We start from the raw sequence: 26867 nt of genomic DNA, 5'->3' as shown, positions 1-26867 counted from the left end.
CGATTCACACTCCACGATTCACACTCCATGATTCACACTCCATGATTCACACACCCCACGATTCACACTCTACATGATTCACACTCCCCACGATTCACACTCCACCCGACTCACACTCCTCACGATTCACACTCCCCACAATTCACACTCTACACAATTCACACTCCACGATTCACACACCCCAAGATTCACACACCTCACGATTCACACTCCCCACGATTCACACTCCCCACGATTCACACTCCACGATTCACACTCCTCACGATTCACACTCCGCACAATTCACACTCTACACAATTCACACTCCACGATTCACACACACCACGATTCACACTCTACACGATTCACACTCCACCTGATTCACACTCCTCACGATTCACACTCCTCACGATTCACACTCCCCACGATTCACACTCCCCACGATTCACACTCCCCATGATTCACACTCCACGATTCACACTCCACGATTCACACACGCCACGATTCATACTCTACACGATTCACACTCCCCATGACTCACACTCCCCATGATTCACACTCCCACAATTCACACTCCACGATTCACACACCCCACGATTCACACTCCCTATGATTCACACTCCTCACAATTCACACTCCGCCCGATTCACACTCCTCACGATTCACACTCCACACGATTCACACTCCCCACGATTCACACTCCATGATTCACACTCCCCACGATTCACACTCCCCACGATTCACACTCCACGATTCACACTCCCCACGATTCACACTCCACGATTCACACTCCACGATTCACACTCCCCACGATTCATAATCCACGATTTACACTCCATGTTTCACACTCCCCACGATTCACACTCCCCACGATTCACACGCCTCACGTATCACACTCCTCATGATTCACACTCCACACGATTCACACTCCACGATTCACACACCCCACAATTCACACTCCCCAAGATTCACATGCCCCACGATTCACACTCCCCACGATTCACACTCCACGATTCACACTCCCCACGATTCACACTCCCCACGATTCACACTCCCCACGATTCACACGCCACGATTCACACTCCCCACGATTCACACTCCCCACGATTCACACTCCACGATTCACACTCCCCACGATTCACACTCCCCACAATTCACACTCCACGATTCAACCTCCATGATTCACACTCCCCACGATTCACACTCCCCACGATTCACACGCCTCACGTTTCACACTCCTCACGATTCACACTCCACACGATTCACACTCCACGATTCACACTCCATGATTCACACTCCATGATTCACACACCCCACGATTCACACTCTACATGATTCACACTCCCCACGATTCACACTCCACCCGACTCACACTCCTCACGATTCACACTCCCCACAATTCACACTCTACACAATTCACACTCCACGATTCACACACCCCAAGATTCACACACCTCACGATTCACACTCCCCACGATTCACACTCCCCACGATTCACACTCCACGATTCACACTCCTCACGATTCACACTCCGCACAATTCACACTCTACACAATTCACACTCCACGATTCACACACACCACGATTCACACTCTACACGATTCACACTCCACCTGATTCACACTCCTCACGATTCACACTCCTCACGATTCACACTCCCCACGATTCACACTCCCCACGATTCACACTCCCCATGATTCACACTCCACGATTCACACTCCACGATTCACACACGCCACGATTCATACTCTACACGATTCACACTCCCCACGACTCACACTCCCCATGATTCACACTCCCACAATTCACACTCCACGATTCACACTCCACACGATTCACACTCCCTATGATTCACACTCCATGATTCACACTCCCCACGATTCACACTCCCCACGATTCACACTCCACGATTCACACTCCCCACGATTCACACTCCTCACAATTCACACTCCGCCCGATTCACACGCCTCACGATTCACACTCCACACGATTCACACTCCCCACGATTCACACTCCATGATTCACACTCCCCACGATTCACACTCCCCACGATTCACACTCCACGATTCACACTCCCCACGATTCACACTCCACGATTCACACTCCACGATTCACACTCCCCACGATTCATAATCCACGATTTACACTCCATGTTTCACACTCCCCACGATTCACACTCCCCACGATTCACACGCCTCACGTATCACACGCCTCATGATTCACACTCCACACGATTCACACTCCACGATTCACACACCCCACAATTCACACTCCCCAAGATTCACATGCCCCACGATTCACACTCCCCACGATTCACACTCCACGATTCACACTCCCAACGAATCACACTCCCCACTATTCACACTCCCCAATATTCACATTCCCCACGATTCACACTCCCCACGATTCACACTCCCCACGAATCACACTCCCCACGATTCACACTCCCCACGATTAACACTCCCCACGATTCACACTCCACGATTCACACTCCACGATTCACACTCCCCACGATTCACACTCTACGATTCACACTCCACGATTCACATTCCTCACGATTCTCTCTCCCCACGATTCACACTCCCCACGATTCACACTCCCCACGATTCACACTCACCACGATTCACACTCTCCACGATTCACACTCCACGATTCACACTCCACGATTCACACACCCCACGATTCATACTCTACACGATTCACACTCCCCACGATTCACACTCCCCATGATTCACACTCCTCATGATTCACACTCCCCACGATTCACACTCCCCACGATTCACACTCCCCATGATTCACACTCCTCATGATTCACACTCCCCACGATTCACACTCCTCATGATTCACACTCCCCACGATTCACACTCCCCACGATTCACACTCCACGATTCACACACCCCACGATTCACACTCCCTATGATTCACACTCCTCATGATTCACACTCCCCACGATTCACACTCCACGATTCACACTCCACGATTCACACTCCACGATTCACACACCCCACGATTCATACTCTATACGATTCACACTCCCCACGATTCACACTCCCCATGATTCACACTCCTCACGATTCACACTCCCCACGATTCACACTCCCCACGATTCACACTCCGCCCGATTCACACTCCTCACAATTCACACTCCCCACGATTCACACTCCACGATTCACACTCCCCACGAATCACACTCCCCACGATTCACACTCCCCAATATTCACACTCCCCACGATTCACACTCCCCACGATTCACACTCACCACAAATCACACTCCCCACGATTCACACTCCCCACGATTAACACTCCCCACGATTCACACACCACGATTCACACTCCACGATTCACACTCCCCACGATTCACACTCCACGATTCACACTCCCCACGATTCACACTGCCCACGATTCACACTCCACGATTCACACTCCCCACGATTCACACTCCTCCTGATTCACAATCCTCACGATTCACACTCCCCACGATTCACACTCCCCACGATTCACACTCCACGATTCACACTCCCCACGATTAACACTCCCCACAATTCATACTCCCCACGATTCACACTCCTCCTGATTCACAATCCTCACGATTCACACTCCCCACGATTCACACTCCCCACGATTCACACTCCACGATTCACACTCCCCACGATTAACACTCCCCACAATTCACACTCCACACGATTCACACTCCCCATGATTCACACTCCACGATTCACACTCCCCACGATTCACACTCCCCACGATTCACACTTCCCACGAATCACACTCCCCATGAATCACACTCTCCACGATTCACACTCCCCACGATTCACACTCCACGATTCACACTCCCCACGATTCACACTCCCCACAATTCACACTCCACGATTCACACTCCACGATTCACACTCCCCACGATTCACACTCTACGATTCACACTCCACGATTCACATTCCTCACGATTCTCTCTCCCCACGATTCACACTCTCCACGATTCACACTCCCCACGATTCACACTCCCCACGATTCACACTCTCCACGATTCACACTCCACGATTCACACTCCACGATTCACACACCCCACGATTCATACTCTACACGATTCACACTCCCCACGATTCACACTCCCCATGATTCACACTCCTCATGATTCACACTCCCCACGATTCACACTCCCCACGATTCACACTCCCCATGATTCACACTCCTCATGATTCACACTCCCCACGATTCACACTCCCTATGATTCACACTCCTCATGATTCACACTCCCCACGATTCACACTCCACGATTCACACTCCACGATTCACACACCCCACGATTCATACTCTATACGATTCACACTCCCCACGATTCACACTCCCCATGATTCACACTCCACATGATTCACACTCCTCACGATTCACACTCCCCACGATTCACACTCCACGATTCACACACCCCACGATTCACACTCCCTATGATTCACACTCCTCACGATTCACACTCCCCACGATTCACACTCCCCACGATTCACACTCCGCCCGATTCACACTCCTCACGATTCACACTCCCCACGATTCACACTCCACGATTCACACTCCCCACGAATCACACTCCCCACGATTCACACTCCCCAATATTCACACTCCCCACGATTCACACTCCCCACGATTCACACTCACCACAAATCACACTCCCCACGATTCACACTCCCCACGATTAACACTCCCCACGATTCACACTCCACGATTCACACTCCACGATTCACACTCCCCACGATTCACACTCCACGATTCACACTCCCCACGATTCACACTGCCCACGATTCACACTCCACGATTCACACTCCCCACGATTCACACTCCTCCTGATTCACAATCCTCACGATTCACACTCCCCACGATTCACACTCCCCACGATTCACACTCCACGATTCACACTCCCCACGATTAACACTCCCCACAATTCACACTCCCCACGATTCACACTCCTCCTAATTCACAATCCTCACGATTCACACTCCCCACGATTCACACTCCCCACGATTCACACTCCACGATTCACACTCCCCACGATTAACACTCCCCACAATTCACACTCCACACGATTCACACTCCCCATGATTCACACTTCCCACGAATCACACTCCCCATGAATCACACTCTCCACGATTCACACTCCCCACGATTCACACTTCCCACGATTCACACTCCCCATGATTCACACTTCCCACGAATCACACTCCCCATGAATCACACTCCCCACAATTCACACTCCACACGATTCACACTCCCCATGATTCACACTTCCCACGAATCACACTCCCCACGATTCACACTCCCCATGAATCACACTCCCCACGATTCACACTCCCCATGAATCACACTCTCCACGATTCACACTCCCCACGATTCACACTCCACGATTCACACTCCCCACGATTCACACTCCCCACAATTCACACTCCCCACGAATCACACTCCCCATGAATCACACTCTCCACGATTCACACTCCCCACGATTCACACTCCACGATTCACACTCCCCACGATTCACACTCCCCACAATTCACACTCCCCACGAATCACACTCCCCATGAATCACACTCTCCACGATTCACACTCCCCACAATTCACACTCCACACGATTCACACTCCCCATGATTCACACTCCACGATTCACACTCCCGACGATTCACACTCCCCATGATTCACACTCCACACGATTCACACTCCACAATTCACACTCCACACGATTCACACTCCCCATGATTCACACTCCACAATTCACACTCCACACGATTCACACTCCCCATGATTCACACTCCACACGATTCACACTCCCCACGATTCACACTTCCGACGAATCACACTCCCCACGAATCACACTCTCCACGATTCACACTCCCCACGATTCACACTCCCCACGATTCACTCTCCCCACGATTCACACTCTCCACGATTCACACTCCATGATTCACACTCCCCACGATTCACACTCCACGATTCACACTCCACGATTCACACTCCTCACGATTCACTCTCCCCACGATTCACACACCCCACGATTCACACTCCCCACGATTCACACTCCCCATGATTCACTCTCCCCACGATTCACACTCCCCACGATTCACACTCCACGATTCACACTCCTCACGATTCACACTCCCCATGATTCACACTCCCCACGATTCACACTCCCCACGATTCACACTCCCCACGATTCACACTCCCCACGATTCACACGCCACGATTCACACTCCCCACGATTCACACTCCCCACGATTCGCACTCCCCACGATTCACACTCCACACGATTCACACTCCATGATTCACACTCCACGATTCACACTCCCCACGATTCACACTCCTCCTGATTCACAATCCTCACGATTCACACTCCCTACGATTCACACTCCCCACGATTCACACTCCACGATTCACACTCCCCACGATTCACACTCCCCACGATTCACACGCCTCACGTTTGACACTCCTCACGATTCACACTCCACACGATTCACACTCCACGATTCACACTCCACGATTCACACTCCATGATTCACACACCCCACGATTCACATTCTACATGATTCACACTCCCCACGATTCACACTCCACCCGACTCACACTCCTCACGATTCACACTCCCCATGATTCACACTCCACGACTCACACTCCTCACGATTCACACTCCCCACAATTCACACTCTACACAATTCACACTCCACGATTCACACACCCCAAGATTCACACACCTCACGATTCACACTCCCCACGATTCACACTCCCCACGATTAACACTCCCCAAGATTCACACTCCACGATTCACACTCCACGATTCACACTCCTCACGATTCACTCTCCCCACGATTCACACTCCCCACGATTCACACTCCCCACGATTCACACTCCCCACGATTCACACTCTCCACGATTCACACTCCACGATTCACACTCCACGATTCACACACCCCACGATTCAAACTCTACACGATTCACACTCCCCACGATTCACACTCCCCATGATTCACACTCCTCATGATTCACACTCCCCACGATTCACACTCCCCACGATTCACACTCCCCATGATTCACACTCCTCATGATTCACACTCCCCACGATTCACACTCCCCACGATTCACACTCCACGATTCACACACCCCACGATTCACACTCCCTATGATTCACACTCCTCACGATTCACACTCCCCACGATTCACACTCCCCACGATTCACACTCCGCCCGATTCACACTCCTCACGATTCACACTCCCCATGATTCACACTCCACGATTCACTCTCCCCACGAATCACACTCCCCACTGTTCACACTCCCCAATATTCACACTCCCCACGATTCACACTCCCCACGATTCACACTCCCCACGATTAACACTCCCCACGATTCACACTCCACGATTCACACTGCCCACGATTCACACTCCCCACGATTCACACTCCCCACGATACACACTCCCCACGATTCACACTCCACGATTCACACTCCCCACGATTCACACTCCCCACGATTCACACTCCACGATTCACACTCCCCACGATTCACACTCCACGATTCACACTCCACGATTCACACTCCTCACGATTCACTCTCCCCACGATTCACACTCCCCACGATTCACACTCCCCACGATTCACACTCCCCACGAATCACTCTCCCCACGATTCACACTCCCCACGATTCACACTCCACGATTCACACTCCTCAAGATTCACACTCCCCATGATTCACACTCCCCACGATTCACACTCCCCACGATTCACACTCCACGATTCACACTCCCCACGATTCACACTCCCCACGATTCACACTCCCCATGATTCACACTCCCCACGATTCACACGCCACGATTCACACTCCCCACGATTCACACTCCCCACGATTCGCACTCCCCACGATTCACACTCCATGATTCACACTCCACGATTCACACTCCCCACGATTCACACTCCTCCTGATTCACAATCCTCACGATTCACACTCCCTACGATTCACACTCCCCACGATTCACACTCCACGATTCACACTCCCCACGATTCACACTCCCCACGATTCACACGCCTCACGTTTCACACTCCTCACGATTCACACTCCACACGATTCACACTCCACGATTCACACTCCACGATTCACACTCCATGATTCACACACCCCACGATTCACACTCTACATGATTCACACTCCCCACGATTCACACTCCACCCGACTCACACTCCTCACGATTCACACTCCCCATGATTCACACTCCACGACTCACACTCCCCACGATTCACACTCCACGATTCACACTCCCGATGATTAACACTCCCCACAATTCACACTCCACACGATTCACACTCCCCATGATTCACACTCCACGATTCACACTCCCGACGATTCACACTCCCCATGATTCACACTCCACACGATTCACACTCCACAATTCACACTCCACACGATTCACACTCCCCATGATTCACACTCCACAATTCACACTCCACACGATTCACACTCCCCATGATTCACACTCCACACGATTCACACTCCCCACGATTCACACTTCCGACGAATCACACTCCCCACGAATCACACTCTCCACGATTCACACTCCCCACGATTCACACTCCCCACGATTCACTCTCCCCACGATTCACACTCCCCACGATTCACACTTCCGACGAATCACACTCCCCACGAATCACACTCTCCACGATTCACACTCCCCACGATTCACACTCCCCACGATTCACTCTCCCCACGATTCACACTCTCCACGATTCACACTCCATGATTCACACTCCCCACGATTCACACTCCACGATTCACACTCCACGATTCACACTCCTCACGATTCACTCTCCCCACGATTCACACACCCCACGATTCACACTCCCCACGATTCACACTCCCCATGATTCACTCTCCCCACGATTCACACTCCCCACGATTCACACTCCACGATTCACACTCCTCACGATTCACACTCCCCATGATTCACACTCCCCACGATTCACACTCCCCACGATTCACACTCCCCACGATTCACACTCCCCACGATTCACACGCCACGATTCACACTCCCCACGATTCACACTCCCCACGATTCGCACTCCCCACGATTCACACTCCACACGATTCACACTCCATGATTCACACTCCACGATTCACACACCCCACGATTCAAACTCTACACGATTCACACTCCCCACGATTCACACTCCCCATGATTCACACTCCTCATGATTCACACTCCCCACGATTCACACTCCCCACGATTCACACTCCCCATGATTCACACTCCTCATGATTCACACTCCCCACGATTCACACTCCCCACGATTCACACTCCACGATTCACACACCCCACGATTCACACTCCCTATGATTCACACTCCTCACGATTCACACTCCCCACGATTCACACTCCCCACGATTCACACTCCGCCCGATTCACACTCCTCACGATTCACACTCCCCATGATTCACACTCCACGATTCACTCTCCCCACGAATCACACTCCCCACTGTTCACACTCCCCAATATTCACACTCCCCACGATTCACACTCCCCACGATTCACACTCCCCACGATTAACACTCCCCACGATTCACACTCCACGATTCACACTGCCCACGATTCACACTCCCCACGATTCACACTCCCCACGATACACACTCCCCACGATTCACACTCCACGATTCACACTCCCCACGATTCACACTCCCCACGATTCACACTCCACGATTCACACTCCCCACGATTCACACTCCACGATTCACACTCCACGATTCACACTCCTCACGATTCACTCTCCCCACGATTCACACACCCCACGATTCACACTCCCCACGATTCACACTCCCCATGAATCACTCTCCCCACGATTCACACTCCCCACGATTCACACACCACGATTCACACTCCTCAAGATTCACACTCCCCATGATTCACACTCCCCACGATTCACACTCCCCACGATTCACACTCCACGATTCACACTCCCCACGATTCACACTCCCCACGATTCACACTCCCCATGATTCACACTCCCCACGATTCACACGCCACGATTCACACTCCCCACGATTCACACTCCCCACGATTCGCACTCCCCACGATTCACACTCCATGATTCACACTCCACGATTCACACTCCCCACGATTCACACTCCTCCTGATTCACAATCCTCACGATTCACACTCCCTACGATTCACACTCCCCACGATTCACACTCCACGATTCACACTCCCCACGATTCACACTCCCCACGATTCACACGCCTCACGTTTCACACTCCTCACGATTCACACTCCACACGATTCACACTCCACGATTCACACTCCACGATTCACACTCCATGATTCACACACCCCACGATTCACACTCTACATGATTCACACTCCCCACGATTCACACTCCACCCGACTCACACTCCTCACGATTCACACTCCCCATGATTCACACTCCACGACTCACACTCCCCACGATTCACACTCCACGATTCACACTCCCCATGATTAACACTCCCCACAATTCACACTCCACACGATTCACACTCCCCATGATTCACACTCCACGATTCACACTCCCGACGATTCACACTCCCCATGATTCACACTCCACACGATTCACACTCCACAATTCACACTCCACACGATTCACACTCCCCATGATTCACACTCCACAATTCACACTCCACACGATTCACACTCCCCATGATTCACACTCCACACGATTCACACTCCCCACGATTCACACTTCCGACGAATCACACTCCCCACGAATCACACTCTCCACGATTCACACTCCCCACGATTCACACTCCCCACGATTCACTCTCCCCACGATTCACACTCCCCACGATTCACACTTCCGACGAATCACACTCCCCACGAATCACACTCTCCACGATTCACACTCCCCACGATTCACACTCCCCACGATTCACTCTCCCCACGATTCACACTCTCCACGATTCACACTCCATGATTCACACTCCCCACGATTCACACTCCACGATTCACACTCCACGATTCACACTCCTCACGATTCACTCTCCCCACGATTCACACACCCCACGATTCACACTCCCCACGATTCACACTCCCCATGATTCACTCTCCCCACGATTCACACTCCCCACGATTCACACTCCACGATTCACACTCCTCACGATTCACACTCCCCATGATTCACACTCCCCACGATTCACACTCCCCACGATTCACACTCCCCACGATTCACACTCCCCACGATTCACACGCCACGATTCACACTCCCCACGATTCACACTCCCCACGATTCGCACTCCCCACGATTCACACTCCACACGATTCACACTCCATGATTCACACTCCACGATTCACACTCCCCACGATTCACACTCCTCCTGATTCACAATCCTCACGATTCACACTCCCTACGATTCACACTCCCCACGATTCACACTCCACGATTCACACTCCCCACGATTCACACTCCCCACGATTCACACGCCTCACGTTTCACACTCCTCACGATTCACACTCCACACGATTCACACTCCACGATTCACACTCCACGATTCACACTCCATGATTCACACACCCCACGATTCACATTCTACATGATTCACACTCCCCACGATTCACACTCCACCCGACTCACACTCCTCACGATTCACACTCCCCATGATTCACACTCCACGACTCACACTCCTCACGATTCACACTCCCCACAATTCACACTCTACACAATTCACACTCCACGATTCACACACCCCAAGATTCACACACCTCACGATTCACACTCCCCACGATTCACACTCCCCACGATTAACACTCCCCAAGATTCACACTCCACGATTCACACTCCACGATTCACACTCCTCACGATTCACTCTCCCCACGATTCACACTCCCCACGATTCACACTCCCCACGATTCACACTCCCCACGATTCACACTCTCCACAATTCACACTCCACGATTCACACTCCACGATTCACACACCCCACGATTCAAACTCTACACGATTCACACTCCCCACGATTCACACTCCCCATGATTCACACTCCTCATGATTCACACTCCCCACGATTCACACTCCCCACGATTCACACTCCCCATGATTCACACTCCTCATGATTCACACTCCCCACGATTCACACTCCCCACGATTCACACTCCACGATTCACACACCCCACGATTCACACTCCCTATGATTCACACTCCTCACGATTCACACTCCCCACGATTCACACTCCCCACGATTCACACTCCGCCCGATTCACACTCCTCACGATTCACACTCCCCATGATTCACACTCCACGATTCACTCTCCCCACGAATCACACTCCCCACTGTTCACACTCCCCAATATTCACACTCCCCACGATTCACACTCCCCACGATTCACACTCCCCACGATTAACACTCCCCACGATTCACACTCCACGATTCACACTGCCCACGATTCACACTCCCCACGATTCACACTCCCCACGATACACACTCCCCACGATTCACACTCCACGATTCACACTCCCCACGATTCACACTCCCCACGATTCACACTCCACGATTCACACTCCCCACGATTCACACTCCACGATTCACACTCCACGATTCACACTCCTCACGATTCACTCTCCCCACGATTCACACTCCCCACGATTCACACTCCCCACGATTCACACTCCCCACGAATCACTCTCCCCACGATTCACACTCCCCACGATTCACACTCCACGATTCACACTCCTCAAGATTCACACTCCCCATGATTCACACTCCCCACGATTCACACTCCCCACGATTCACACTCCACGATTCACACTCCCCACGATTCACACTCCCCACGATTCACACTCCCCATGATTCACACTCCCCACGATTCACACGCCACGATTCACACTCCCCACGATTCACACTCCCCACGATTCGCACTCCCCACGATTCACACTCCATGATTCACACTCCACGATTCACACTCCCCACGATTCACACTCCTCCTGATTCACAATCCTCACGATTCACACTCCCTACGATTCACACTCCCCACGATTCACACTCCACGATTCACACTCCCCACGATTCACACTCCCCACGATTCACACGCCTCACGTTTCACACTCCTCACGATTCACACTCCACACGATTCACACTCCACGATTCACTCTCCACGATTCACACTCCATGATTCACACACCCCACGATTCACACTCTACATGATTCACACTCCCCACGATTCACACTCCACCCGACTCACACTCCTCACGATTCACACTCCCCATGATTCACACTCCACGACTCACACTCCTCACGATTCACACTCCCCACAATTCACACTCTACACAATTCACACTCCACGATGCACACACCCCAAGATTCACACACCTCACGATTCACACTCCCCACGATTCACACTCCCCACGATTCATACTCCACGATTCACACTCCTCACGATTCACACTCCGCAAAATTCACACTCTACACAATTCAGACTCCACGATTCACACACACCACGATTCACACTCTACACGATTCACACTCCACCTGATTCACACTCCTCACGATTCACACTCCTCACGATTCACACTCCCCACGATTCACACTCCCCACGATTCACACTCCACGATTCACACACCCCACGATTCATACTCTACACGATTCGCACTCCCCACGATTCACACTCCCCATGATTCACACTCCCCATGATTCACACTCCTCACGATTCACACTCCCCACGATTCACACTCCCACGATTCACACTCCACGATTCACACACCCCACGATTCACACTCCCTATGATTCACACTCCTCACGATTCACACTCCCCACGATTCACACACCCCACGATTCACACTCCTCACGATTCACACTCCACACGATTCACAATCCCCATGATTCACACTCCACGATTCACACTCCACGATTCACACATCCCACTATTCACACTCCCCACGATTCACACTCCATGATTCACACTCCCCACGATTCACACTCCCCACGATTCACACTCCCCACGATTCACACTCCACGATTCACACTCCCCACGATTCACACTCCACGATTCACACTCCACGATTCACACTCCATGATTCACACTCCACGATTCACACGCCTCACGTATCACACTCCTCACGATTCACACTCCACACGATTCACACTCCACGATTCACACACCCCACAATTCACACTCCCCACGATTCACATGCCCCACGATTCACACTCCCAATGAATCACACTCCCCACTATTCACACTCCCCACGATTCACACTCCCCACGATTCACACTCCCTACGAATCACACTCCCCACGATTCACACTCCCCATGATTCACACTCCACGATTCACACTCCACGATTCACACTCCACGATTCACACTCCACGATTCACACTCCTCACGATTCACTCTCACCACGATTCACACTCCCCATGATTCACACTCCACGATTCACACTCCACGATTCACACTCCACGATTCACACTCCGCACGATTCACACTCCCCACGATTCACACTCCCCACGATTCACACTCCCCACGATTCACACTCCTCACGATTCACACTCCACGATTCACACTCCTCATGATTCACACTCCTCACGATTCACACACCCCACGATTCACACTCCCTATGATTCACACTCCTCACGATTCACTCTCCTCACGATTCACACTCCACACGATTCACAATCCCCATGATTCACACTCCACGATTCACACTCCACGATTCACACATCCCACTATTCACACTCCCCACGATTCACACTCCATGATTCACACTCCCCACGATTCACACTCCCCACGATTCACACTACCCACGATTCACACTCCCCACGATTCACACTCCACGATTCACACTCCCCACGATTCACACTCCACGATTCACACTCCACGATTCACACTCCATGATTCACACTCCACGATTCACACGCCTCACGTATCACACTCCTCACGATTCACACTCCACACGATTCACACTCCACGATTCACACACCCCACAATTCACACTCCCCACGATTCACATGCCCCACGATTCACACTCCCAACGAATCACACTCCCCACTATTCACACTCCCCACGATTCACACTCCCCACGATTCACACTCCCTACGAATCACACTCCCCACGATTCACACTCCCCACGATTCACACTCCACGATTCACACTCCACGATTCACACTCCACGATTCACACTCCACGATTCACACTCCTCACGATTCACTCTCACCACGATTCACACTCCGCACGATTCACACTCCCCACGATTCACACTCCCCACGATTCACACTCCCCACGATTCACACTTCTCATGATTCACACTCCTCACGATTCACACTCCACGATTCACACTCCTCATGATTCACACTCCTCACGATTCACACACCCCACGATTCACACTCCCTATGATTCACACTCCTCACGATTCACACTCCTCACGATTCACACTCCTCACGATTCACACTCTCCACGATTCACACTCCACGATTCACACACCCCACGATTCATACTCTACACGATTCACACTCCCCACGATTCACACTCCCCATGATTCGCACTCCTCATGATTCACACTCCTCACGATTCACACTCCACACGATTCACACTCCCCATGATTCACACTCCACGATTCACACTCCACGATTCACACTCCACGATTCACACTCCACGATGCACACGCCTCACGTATCACACTCCTCACGATTCACACTCCACACGATTCACACTCCACGATTCACACTCCACGATTCACACTCCACGATTTACACACCCCACAATTCACACTCCCCACGATTCACATGCCCCACGATTCACACTCCCAACGAATCACACTCCCCACTATTCACACTCCCCACGATTCACACTCCCCACGATTCACACTCCCTACGAATCACACTCCCCACGATTCACACTCCCCACGATTCACACTCCACGATTCACACTCCACGATTCACACTCCACGATTCACACTCCTCACGATTCACTCTCACCACGATTCACACTCCGCACGATTCACACTCCCCACGATTCACACTCCCCACGATTCACACTCCCCACGATTCACACTCCTCATGATTCACACTCCTCACGATTCACACTCCACGATTAACACTCCCCATGATTCACACTCCCACAATTCACACTCCACGATTCGCACACCCCACGATTCACACTCCCTATGATTCACACTCCTCACAATTCACACTCCGCCCGATTCACACTCCTCACGATTCACACTCCACACGATTCACACTCCCCACGATTCACACTCCATGATTCACACTCCCCACGATTCACACTCCCCACGATTCACACTCCACGATTCACACTCCCCACGATTCACACTCCACGATTCACACTCCCCACGATTCATAATCCACGATTTACACTCCATGTTTCACACTCCCCACGATTCACACTCCCCACGATTCACACGCCTCACGTATCACACTCCTCATGATTCACACTCCACACGATTCACACTCCACGATTCACACTACACGATTCACACACCCCACAATTCACACTCCCCAAGATTCACACTCCCCACGATTCACACTCCCCACGATTCACACTCCACGATTCACACTCCCAACGAATCACACTCCCCACTATTCACACTCCCCAATATTCACATTCCCCACGATTCACACTCCCCACGATTCACACTCCCCACGAATCACACTCCCCACGATTCACACTCCCCACGATTAACACTCCCCACGATTCACACTCCACGATTCACACTCCACGATTCACACTCCCCACGATTCACACTCTACGATTCACACTCCACGATTCACATTCCTCACGATTCTCTCTCCCCACGATTCACACTCCCCACGATTCACACTCCCCACGATTCACACTCCCCACGATTCACACTCTCCACGATTCACACTCCACGATTCAAACTCCACGATTCACACACCCCACGATTCATACTCTACACGATTCACACTCCCCACGATTCACACTCCCCATGATTCACACTCCTCATGATTCACACTCCCCACGATTCACACTCCCCACGATTCACACTCCCCATGATTCACACTCCTCATGATTCACACTCCCCACGATTCACACTCCTCATGATTCACACTCCCCACGATTCACACTCCCCACGATTCACACTCCACGATTCACACACCCCACGATTCACACTCCCTATGATTCACACTCCTCATGATTCACACTCCCCACGATTCACACTCCACGATTCACACTCCACGATTCACACTCCACGATTCACACACCCCACGATTCATACTCTATACGATTCACACTCCCCACGATTCACACTCCCCATGATTCACACTCCTCATGATTCACACTCCTCACGATTCACACTCCCCACGATTCACACTCCACGATTCACACACCCCACGATTCACACTCCCTATGATTCACACTCCTCACGATTCACACTCCCCACGATTCACACTCCCCACGATTCACACTCCGCCCGATTCACACTCCTCACGATTCACACTCCCCACGATTCACACTCCACGATTCACAGTCCCCACGAATCACACTCCCCACGATTCACACTCCCCAATATTCACACTCCCCACGATTCACACTCCCCACGATTCACACTCACCACGAATCACACTCCCCACGATTCACACTCCCCACGATTAACACTCCCCACGATTCACACTCCACGATTCACACTCCACGATTCACACTCCCCACGATTCACACTCCACGATTCACACTCCCCACGATTCACACTGCCCACGATTCACACTCCACGATTCACACTCCCCACGATTCACACTCCTCCTGATTCACAATCCTCACGATTCACACTCCCCACGATTCACACTCCCCACGATTCACACTCCACGATTCACACTCCCCACGATTAACACTCCCCACAATTCACACTCCCCACGATTCACACTCCTCCTGATTCACAATCCTCACGATTCACACTCCCCACGATTCACACTCCCCACGATTCACACTCCACGATTCACACTCCCCACGATTAACACTCCCCACAATTCACACTCCACACGATTCACACTCCCCATGATTCACACTCCACGATTCACACTCCCCACGATTCACACTCCCCACGATTCGCACTCCCCACGAATCAAAATCCCCACGATTCACACTCCCCACGAATCACACTCCCCATGAATCACACTCTCCACGATTCACACTCCCCACGATTCACACTCCACGATTCACACTCCCCATGATTAACACTCCCCACAATTCACACTCCACACGATTCACACTCCCCATGATTCACACTCCACGATTCACACTCCCGACGATTCACACTCCCCATGATTCACACTCCACACGATTCACACTCCACAATTCACACTCCACACGATTCACACTCCCCATGATTCACACTCCACAATTCACACTCCACACGATTCACACTCCCCATGATTCACACTCCACACGATTCACACTCCCCACGATTCACACTTCCGACGAATCACACTCCCCACGAATCACACTCTCCACGATTCACACTCCCCACGATTCACACTCCCCACGATTCACTCTCCCCACGATTCACACTCTCCACGATTCACACTCCATGATTCACACTCCCCACGATTCACACTCCACGATTCACACTCCACGATTCACACTCCTCACGATTCACTCTCCCCACGATTCACACACCCCACGATTCACACTCCCCACGATTCACACTCCCCATGATTCACTCTCCCCACGATTCACACTCCCCACGATTCACACTCCACGATTCACACTCCTCACGATTCACACTCCCCATGATTCACACTCCCCACGATTCACACTCCCCACGATTCACACTCCCCACGATTCACACTCCCCACGATTCACACGCCACGATTCACACTCCCCACGATTCACACTCCCCACGATTCGCACTCCCCACGATTCACACTCCACACGATTCACACTCCATGATTCACACTCCACGATTCACACTCCCCACGATTCACACTCCTCCTGATTCACAATCCTCACGATTCACACTCCCTACGATTCACACTCCCCACGATTCACACTCCACGATTCACACTCCCCACGATTCACACTCCCCACGATTCACACGCCTCACGTTTCACACTCCTCACGATTCACACTCCACACGATTCACACTCCACGATTCACACTCCACGATTCACACTCCATGATTCACACACCCCACGATTCACATTCTACATGATTCACACTCCCCACGATTCACACTCCACCCGACTCACACTCCTCACGATTCACACTCCCCATGATTCACACTCCACGACTCACACTCCTCACGGTTCACACTCCCCACAATTCACACTCTACACAATTCACACTCCACGATTCACACACCCCAAGATTCACACACCTCACGATTCACACTCCCCACGATTCACACTCCCCACGATTAACACTCCCCAAGATTCACACTCCACGATTCACACTCCACGATTCACACTCCTCACGATTCACTCTCCCCACGATTCACACTCCCCACGATTCACACTCCCCACGATTCACACTCCCCACGATTCACACTCTCCACGATTCACACTCCACGATTCACACTCCACGATTCACACACCCCACGATTCAAACTCTACACGATTCACACTCCCCACGATTCACACTCCCCATGATTCACACTCCTCATGATTCACACTCCCCACGATTCACACTCCCCACGATTCACACTCCCCATGATTCACACTCCTCATGATTCACACTCCCCACGATTCACACTCCCCACGATTCACACTCCACGATTCACACACCCCACGATTCACACTCCCTATGATTCACACTCCTCACGATTCACACTCCCCACGATTCACACTCCCCACGATTCACACTCCGCCCGATTCACACTCTTCACGATTCACACTCCCCATGATTCACACTCCACGATTCACTCTCCCCACGAATCACACTCCCCACTGTTCACACTCCCCAATATTCACACTCCCCACGATTCACACTCCCCACGATTCACACTCCCCACGATTAACACTCCCCACGATTCACACTCCACGATTCACACTGCCCACGATTCACACTCCCCACGATTCACACTCCCCACGATACACACTCCCCACGATTCACACTCCACGATTCACACTCCCCACGATTCACACTCCCCACGATTCACACTCCACGATTCACACTCCCCACGATTCACACTCCACGATTCACACTCCACGATTCACACTCCTCACGATTCACTCTCCCCACGATTCACACTCCCCACGATTCACACTCCCCACGATTCACACTCCCCATGAATCACTCTCCCCACGATTCACACTCCCCACGATTCACACTCCACGATTCACACTCCTCAAGATTCACACTCCCCATGATTCACACTCCCCACGATTCACACTCCCCACGATTCACACTCCACGATTCACACTCCCCACGATTCACACTCCCCACGATTCACACTCCCCATGATTCACACTCCCCACGATTCACACGCCACGATTCACACTCCCCACGATTCACACTCCCCACGATTCGCACTCCCCACGATTCACACTCCATGATTCACACTCCACGATTCACACTCCCCACGATTCACACTCCTCCTGATTCACAATCCTCACGATTCACACTCCCTACGATTCACACTCCCCACGATTCACACTCCACGATTCACACTCCCCACGATTCACACTCCCCACGATTCACACGCCTCACGTTTCACACTCCTCACGATTCACACTCCACACGATTCACACTCCACGATTCACACTCCACGATTCACACTCCATGATTCACACACCCCACGATTCACACTCTACATGATTCACACTCCCCACGATTCACACTCCACCCGACTCACACTCCTCACGATTCACACTCCCCATGATTCACACTCCACGACTCACACTCCTCACGATTCACACTCCCCACAATTCACACTCTACACAATTCACACTCCACGATGCACACACCCCAAGATTCACACACCTCACGATTCACACTCCCCACGATTCACACTCCCCACGATTCATACTCCACGATTCACACTCCTCACGATTCACACTCCGCAAAATTCACACTCTACACAATTCACACTCCACGATTCACACACACCACGATTCACACTCTACACGATTCACACTCCACCTGATTCACACTCCTCACGATTCACACTCCTCACGATTCACACTCCCCACGATTCACACTCCCCACGATTCACACTCCACGATTCACACACCCCACGATTCATACTCTACACGATTCGCACTCCCCACGATTCACACTCCCCATGATTCACACTCCCCATGATTCACACTCCTCACGATTCACACTCCCCACGATTCACACTCCCACGATTCACACTCCACGATTCACACACCCCACGATTCACACTCCCTATGATTCACACTCCTCACGATTCACACTCCCCACGATTCACACACCCCACGATTCACACTCCTCACGATTCACACTCCACACGATTCACAATCCCCATGATTCACACTCCACGATTCACACTCCACGATTCACACATCCCACTATTCACACTCCCCACGATTCACACTCCATGATTCACACTCCCCACGATTCACACTCCCCACGATTCACACTCCCCACGATTCACACTCCACGATTCACACTCCACGATTCACACTCCATGATTCACACTCCACGATTCACACGCCTCACGTATCACACTCCTCACGATTCACACTCCACACGATTCACACTCCACGATTCACACACCCCACAATTCACACTCCCCACGATTCACATGCCCCACGATTCACACTCCCAACGAATCACACTCCCCACTATTCACACACCCCACGATTCACACTCCCCACGATTCACACTCCCTACGAATCACACTCCCCACGATTCACACTCCCCACGATTCACACTCCACGATTCACACTCCACGATTCACACTCCACGATTCACACTCCTCACGATTCACTCTCACCACGATTCACACTCCCCACGATTCACACTCCTCACGATTCACACTCCACGATTCACACTCCTCATGATTCACACTCCTCACGATTCACACACCCCACGATTCACACTCCCTATGATTCACACTCCTCACGATTCACTCTCCTCACGATTCACACTCCACACGATTCACAATCCCCATGATTCACACTCCACGATTCACACTCCACGATTCACACATCCCACTATTCACACTCCCCACGATTCACACTCCATGATTCACACTCCCCACGATTCACACTCCCCACGATTCACACTACCCACGATTCACACTCCCCACGATTCACACTCCACGATTCACACTCCCCACGATTCACACTCCACGATTCACACTCCACGATTCACACTCCATGATTCACACTCCACGATTCACATGCCTCACGTATCACACTCCTCACGATTCACACTCCACACGATTCACACTCCACGATTCACACACCCCACAATTCACACTCCCCACGATTCACATGCCCCACGATTCACACTCCCAACGAATCACACTCCCCACTATTCACACTCCCCACGATTCACACTCCCCACGATTCACACTCCCTACGAATCACACTCCCCACGATTCACACTCCCCACGATTCACACTCCACGATTCACACTCCACGATTCACACTCCACGATTCACACTCCACGATTCACTCTCACCACGATTCACACTCCGCACGATTCACACTCCCCACGATTCACACTCCCCACGATTCACACTCCCCACGATTCACACTCCTCATGATTCACACTCCTCACGATTCACACTCCACGATTCACACTCCTCATGATTCACACTCCTCACGATTCACACACCCCACGATTCACACTCCCTATGATTCACACTCCTCACGATTCACACTCCTCACGATTCACACTCCTCACGATTCACACTCTCCACGATTCACACTCCACGATTCACACACCCCACGATTCATACTCTACACGATTCACACTCCCCACGATTCACACTCCCCATGATTCGCACTCCTCATGATTCACACTCCTCACGATTCACACTCCACACGATTCACACTCCCCATGATTCACACTCCACGATTCACACTCCACGATTCACACTCCACGATTCACACTCCACGATGCACACGCCTCACGTATCACACTCCTCACGATTCACACTCCACACGATTCACACTCCACGATTCACACTCCACGATTCACACTCCACGATTTACACACCCCACAATTCACACTCCCCACGATTCACATGCCCCACGATTCACACTCCCAACGAATCACACTCCCCACTATTCACACTCCCCACGATTCACACTCCCCACGATTCACACTCCCTAGGAATCACACTCCCCACGATTCACACTCCCCACGATTCACACTCCACGATTCACACTCCACGATTCACACTCCACGATTCACACTCCTCACGATTCACTCTCACCACGATTCACACTCCGCACGATTCACACTCCCCACGATTCACACTCCCCACGATTCACACTCCCCACGATTCACACTCCTCATGATTCACACTCCTCACGATTCACACTCCACGATTCACACTCCTCATGATTCACACTCCTCACGATTCACACACCCCACGATTCACACTCCCTATGATTCACACTCCTCACGATTCACACTCCTCACGATTCACACTCCTCACGATTCACACTCCCCACGATTCACACTCTCCACGATTCACACTCCATGATTCACACACCCCACGATTCATACGCTACACGATTCACACTCCCCACGATTCACACTCCCCATGATTCACACTCCTCATGATTCACACTCCTCACGATTCACACTCCCCACGATTCACACTCCACGATTCACACTCCCCACGATTCACACACCCCACGATTCACACTCCTCACGATTCACACTCCCCACGATTCACACTCCCCACGATTCACACTCTGCCCGATTCACACTCCACGATTCACACTCCCAACGAATCACACTCCCCACTATTCACACTCCCCAATATTCACACTCCCCACGATTCACACTCCCCACGATTCACACTCCCCACGAATCACACTCCCCACGATTCACACTCCCCACGATTAACACTCCCCACGATTCACACTCCACGATTCACACTCCACGATTCACACTCCTCACGATTCACACTCCCCATGATTCACACTCCACGATTCACACTCCTCACGATTCACACTCCCCATGATTCACACTCCCCACGATTCACACTCCCCACGATTCACACTCCACGATTCACACTCCCCACGATTCACACTCCCCACGATTCACACTCCCCACGATTCACACTCCCCACGATTCACACTCCACGATTCACACTCCCCACGATTCACACTCCCCACGATTCACACTCCCCACGATTCACACTCCTCCTGATTCACAATCCTCACGATTCACAATCCTCACGATTCACACTCCCCACGATTCACACTCTCCATGATTCACACTCCCCACGATTCACACTCCACGATTCACACTCCCCACGAATCACAATCCCCACTATTCACACTCCCCACGATTCACATTGCCCACGATTCACACTCCCCATGATTCACACTCCACGATTCACACTCCCCACGATTCACACTCCTCCTGATTCACAATCCTCACGATTCACACTCCCCACGATTCACACTCCCCACGATTCACACTCCACGATTCACACTCCCCACGATTCACACTCCCCACAATTCACACTCCACACGATTCACACTCCCCATGATTCACACTCCACGATTGACACTCCCCACGATTCACAGTCCCCACGATTCACACTCCCTACGAATCACAATCCCAACGAATCACACTCCCCACAATTCACACTCCACGATTCACACTCCACGATTCACACTCCCCACGATTCACACTCCCCACGATTCACACGCCTCACGTTTCACACTCCTCACAATTCACACTCCACACGATTCACACTCCACGATTCACACTCCACGATTCACACTCCACGATTCACACACGCCACGATTCACACTCTACATGATTCACACTCCCCACGATTCACACTCCACCCGATTCACACTCCTCACGATTCACACTCCCCACGATTCACACTCCACGACTCACACTCCTCACGATTCACACTCCCCACAATTCACACTCTGCACAATTCACACTCCACGATTCACACACCCCAGGATTACACAACTCACGATTCACACTCCCCACGATTCACACTCCCCACGATTCACACTCCCCACGATTCACACTCCCCACAATTCACACTCCACGATTCACACTCCTCACGATTCACACTCCGCACAATTCACACTCCGCACAATTCACACTCTACACAATTCACACTCCACGATTCACACACACCATGATGCACACTGTACACGATTCACACTCCACCTGATTCAGACTCCTCACGGTTCACACTCCTCACAATTCACACTCCCGACGATTCACACTCCCCACGATTCACACTCCACGATTCACACTCCTCACGATTCACACTCCCCACGATTCACACTCCCACGATTCACACTCCACGATTCACACTCTACGATTCACACTCCACGATTCACACTCCCCACAACTCACACTCCCCACGATTCACACTCCCCACGATTCACACTCCACGATTCACACTCCCTACGATTCACACTCCACACGATTCACACTCCCCACGATTCACACTCCACGATTCACTCTCCCCACGATTCACACTCCTCACGATTCACACTCCCCACGATTCACACTCCTCACGATTCACACTCCCCACGATTCACACTCCACGATTCTCACATCCCACTATTCACACTCCCCACGATTCACACTCCCCACGATTCACACTCCCCACGATTCACACTCCACGATTCACACTCCTCACGATTCACACTCCTCACGATTCACACTCCACGATTCATAATCCACGATTCACACTCCCCACGATTCACACTCCTCACGATTCACACTCCACGATTCATAATCCACGATTCACACTCCACACGATTCACACTCCACGATTCACACACCCCACAATTCACACTCCCCACGATTCACACTCCCCACGATTCACACACCCCACAATTCACACTCCCCACGATTCACACTCCCCACGATTCACACACCCCACGATTCACATTCCACGATTCACACACCTCACGATACATACTCCCCACAATTCACACTCTACCCAATTCACACTCCACGATTCACACTCCCCACGATTCACACTCCCCACCATTCACACTCCACGATTCACACTCCTCACGATTCACACTCCCCACGATTCACACTCTACACAATTCACACTCTACACAATTCACACTCCACGATTCACACTCCATGATTCACACACCCCATGATTCATACTCTACACGACTCACACTCCTCACGATTCACACTCCCCACGATTCACACTCCCCATGATTCACACTCCTTATGATTCACACTCCTCACGATTCACACTCCCCATGATTCACACTCCCCACGATTCACACTCCATGATTCACACTCCACAATTCACACTCCCCACGATTAACACTCCCCACGACTCACACTCCACGATTCACACTCCCCACGATTCACACTCCCCACGATTCACACTCCCCACGATTCACACTCCCCACGATTCACACTCCACGATTCACACTCCCCACGATTCACACTCCCCACAATTCACACTCCCCATGATTCACACTCCACGATTGACACTCCCCACGATTCACAGTCCCCACGATTCACACTCCCTACGAATCACAATCCCAACGAATCACACTCCCCACAATTCACACTCCACGATTCACACTCCACGATTCACACTCCCCACGATTCACACTCCCCACGATTCACACGCCTCACGTTTCACACTCCTCACGATTCACACTCCACACGATTCACACTCCACAATTCACACTCCACGATTCACACTCCACGATTCACACTCCCCACGATTCACACTCTACATGATTCACACTCCCCACGATTCACACTCCA

Source organism: Somniosus microcephalus, chromosome 9 (assembly GCF_052327205.1).
Source record: "Somniosus microcephalus isolate GS21.2 chromosome 9, FLI_Smic_1.0, whole genome shotgun sequence".
NCBI lineage: Eukaryota > Metazoa > Chordata > Chondrichthyes > Squaliformes > Somniosidae > Somniosus > Somniosus microcephalus.
The sequence above is the reverse complement of the archived record's forward strand: the minus strand, read 5'-3'. Positions refer to the sequence as shown.